Genomic DNA, 3,949 nt, shown 5'->3' on the forward strand with positions numbered 1-3,949 from the left:
AAACCCAAACCCATAAAGGTCTAATAATTCTGAGTAATTAGAACAATAATGTCTAGAAAAGATAGAATAGCAGGGAGAATGTCTCTTTTGACTGGGATGATAGCAATGTTGCTATAGCTGTTGTTCTTCTGGTTACTGTTTATAGATTAGTACCCCCTGTGGTACTAGGCTAAGTACTCAGATCTTCCTAACATCCTGAAAAGAAGGTATCATTATCTCTACTTTACAGACAAGAAAACTGAGGCGCAGAGAGCGTAAGTAATTGCACGTTGTCACCTTGTTAGTAAGTGTCACCTAGTTAGTAAGTGCTGGACCAAGAGTCTACCATAGGTCACCTGACTCAAGGACTAAGCATCTTATAATTATGCTACTCTCATAGAAGGGTAAGGTGATAATGCATCATTCTTCCAACATTTTGGGCTGGCAGTTTTTCCACTAGAAAAACGAACATAATTCTATCTTTTTTTTCTGTCTTAGGGAAACACAGAAATGCCTTATTGACCGAATAAAATATTTTGAGGCCTGTGAGTACAATCCAGATCAAAATGGCTGATGGCGCATGTGTATTTGTATACCCTTCCTCCCAAGTTCCTATCACAATGTCGACAAAGACATTTAAAGGATGGATATGTCCATTAGAATGCTGGACACGAATAGGATGTCATCAGCAGAAATTTCAGGGATTTGGAGAAACGTCTGGGAGCCAGGAAGCAGGCAGGACCATAGCAGGGTATCAGAGGAGAGGGGTGCACAAGGCAAAACACGCAAGTGAAAAGATGTGATGGTGATCCCCACCTACAGAGGCTCCAAGTTTGCAGCCAGCGGGTAAAAAGAATGAACGTGGGTAGGGCAGGGAACAGGGTAGGTAACCCATCATCAACAAACCACAGAATGGCTGGGCCACTCAGGGCCTCCCTCCTGGCTCCACGCACAGACGTGCCTGCTAACTGGGAGCTTGCCCATGGTGAACCTGCCCTCCCACAGAGCTGTCACCCACTTTCTGATTCGGGAAATTGCCTTCTAAGGAAGCACAGCTATGAGAGAAATCCACTCTGTCAACCTATGTTGAATCGCTCACATACGCAGTCAACAAAGGATCGCTAGACATTTAAGGGAAAGGAACAAGAGGCAAAATAAAGGCTGTTTTGAACACAGGGTGGCCTCTGGCGAAACAGACAAAAAGAAATCACGAGAGACACCTTGTCATCCTCAGAGCGATTTCACTGGCTATTGTCTCTTTAAAGCAAGTACTGGCTGCTATGGGGGCAAAGGGGATCAAATGGAGAATAAGAAAGAATGGTTAGAAATTGAAAATGTTTCTCAGAACTTAAAAAAAAAATTCAATAAAGGGGTTAAATGATGGGATAGAAGCAGTTGAAGACAAAATTAGGGACATAGTGAATCAAAGCAAAGCATATCTCCCAGAAGGCCAGATAGAAAAGAAAAAGGCCTGACTAATATAAGAGAAAAATTAAGTCAATATGTATTTGAATATAAATACAAAAGCCTCGGGCGCCTGGGTGGCTCGGTCGGTTAAGCGTCCTACTTCAGCTCAGGTCACGATCTCGCGGTCTGTGAGTTGGAGCCCCGCATCGGGTTCTGGGCTGATGGCTCAGAGCCTGGAGCCTGTTTCGGATTCTGTGTCCCTCTCTCTCTCTGCCCTTCCCCCGTTCATACTCTGTCTCTCTCTGTCTCAAAAATAAATAAACGTTAAAAAAAAAAATTTTTTTTTAATAAATAAAAATAAATAAATAAATAAATAAATACAAAAGCCTCAGTGTTTGTCAAAAAGCAGTTCCAAAAACATTGTTGTTCACTGAGGTGTTCACTTCGGTATAAATCACTGAGTTGTACACTTAGGATTTATGCCGTTTCATGTATGTGTTATACTTAAAAAGATACTTTAAAAAAACTTTAATCAAAGAGAGTGGCTGGGGAGCCATCTGAACCTCCCAAAAAACCTGAGCAAATATTACCTTCCTAATGTGAAAAGGAATCCGAGACGCAAAACCTCATCAAGTCAATATCATGGCAATATTGTGATATGCAGCTCAAAATCAGCAAAACTATTCTTTGGTTGAAGTTGCCTTTAATAAAATCATTATTTAAAAGATTCATTATGGGGGCGCCTCGGTGGCTCAGTCGGTTAAGCATCCGACTTCGGCTCGGGTCATGATCTCGCGGTCTGTGGGTTCGAGCCCCGCGTCGGGCTCTGTGCTGACAGCTCAGAGCCTGGAGCCTGTTTCAGATTCCGTGTCTCCCTCTCTCTCTGCCCCTCCCCTATTCACGCCCTGTCTCTCTCTGTCTCAAAAATAAATAAACGTTAAAAAAAATAAAAGATTCATTATGATAAACACTCAGAAGGCACAAAAAAATTCAAGTGAATAATGAATCACTCACCAAAGTATTATTGCTTTGCATAAACTCATTAACAAGTGATAGTCAAAAGCTTATGAATATCTGGAAATTTGCTGAAACATTTATTATAAAACAGAGTGGCATGTATACGAGTTTTACTAAAATATGCTCTTTCATTGTCGTTCTATCTGCAGTGAATGTTCTTTCTCCAAATTAAACCAAATTGGAAACTACAAAAGGAAAACTTTCGGAAAAGACCATTTAACAGAATTAACTTCAGTCAGCAGATACGTTCTGGCAGCAGAAATGTTGGAAATGCAACAGACAAGTTATGCAGATCACGGTGGAAGCCCCATCAACTTTGTAAAAGGAGGATGTGTTTCTTTGGACCGAACGGTTTTTATTTATTGTGTGATCATATCCTGTTCTGGACTTTTAAGGTTTTAAGGATATTTTATGTTAGATGTGTGTTTTTATTTATTTTTATTTTATTTTATTTTTTAAGTTTCTTTATTTCTGTGAGAGAGAGAGAGAGAGAGAGAGAGAGAGCATGAGTGGGGAGGAGCAGAGAGTGGGAGACACAGAATCCAAATCAGGCTCCAGGCTCCGAGCTGTCAGCACAGAGCCCGATGTGGGGCTCGAACTCGCGAACTGCGAGATCATGACCTGAGCTGAAGTTGGACACTCAACCGACTGAGCCACCCAGGAGCCCCAAATGTGAGTTTTTATTTTATCAAGAAGTTTTTTTTTTTTTTCAAAAACTGGAAAGAAAAAGAAAATAAGCAAAAAAATAAACCCCATCTATGTGATTTATTTTAAAAATCATTGGAAGTCATGAGAGGAAAGGCGCAATGCCGACTGAATTAATTTTTGGTCTTTGTTATTTAATGTAAATAACATTTTGTAGCAAAATTAACGGACAGCAAAAAAAAAAAAATCTCCTTAAGCATGAAACAGGAAATTGAAAAAGAGAAATAGGGCATTAGAACCATCTTTCTAAAACCAAGAATATCTTTTCTCTACTTCTAGCTTCTGAAAGTGGCCATACAGTGACTGATTCATATAGAAAAGCAATATTGCAATTTCCTATAAATACTCTTTGAATAACAAACAAGAAACAAAAATGAGATTCTCCGTCTTTTCACAACTTAGTCCCCAGTGGAATGGACTCCGTAATAATGTCAGGAGACCCAAAAGGTTAAATCAACATTTGCTCAGTGGGGCAATCCCGAACCTGCCCATGGAGGAATTCTTGGCTAGATGCAAAGTCAAGAGGTCAAAGCAATTGACCAGCAATGAAGGAGGATAAACCTGTCTTTCACTTCCCAAGGTCCAGGTTAAAAAAATAAAAGATCTGGACTCTGAACCTCTCTATTCATGTGTCATGCTGGAGAAGGAAACAAAGTAAACCTCTGAACCCAGCCTTGGTTATGCTATAGAGTGAAGGTAAGCCTGGGACATGTTTTCCCAGGCAACAACACCACAAAAGCATCAGAAAAGGGTATGAGTCATAATTTTAGGGGGTAAAACCTTAAGTAAATTAATTCAAGGTGGACAGTTTCTATCTTGCTTGGTTCTCAGAGTTCTGGGG

General features: G+C 40.3%; 1 long non-coding RNA gene across 1 annotated transcript; it reads left to right on the forward strand.

The window, feature by feature from the left end:
- Positions 1-486: 486 nt before the first annotated feature.
- On the forward strand, positions 487-3,724 carry LOC109249558 (uncharacterized). The gene is made up of 2 exons (XR_002072626.2): positions 487-825; positions 2,553-3,724. It is a non-coding gene; the product is annotated as an uncharacterized LOC109249558 (long non-coding RNA).
- The last annotated feature ends 225 nt before the right edge of the window (positions 3,725-3,949 follow it).

Source organism: Panthera pardus, unplaced genomic scaffold (genome assembly GCF_024362965.1).
Source record: "Panthera pardus isolate Hobbes unplaced genomic scaffold, ASM2436296v1 HiC_scaffold_17, whole genome shotgun sequence".
Lineage (NCBI taxonomy): Eukaryota > Metazoa > Chordata > Mammalia > Carnivora > Felidae > Panthera > Panthera pardus.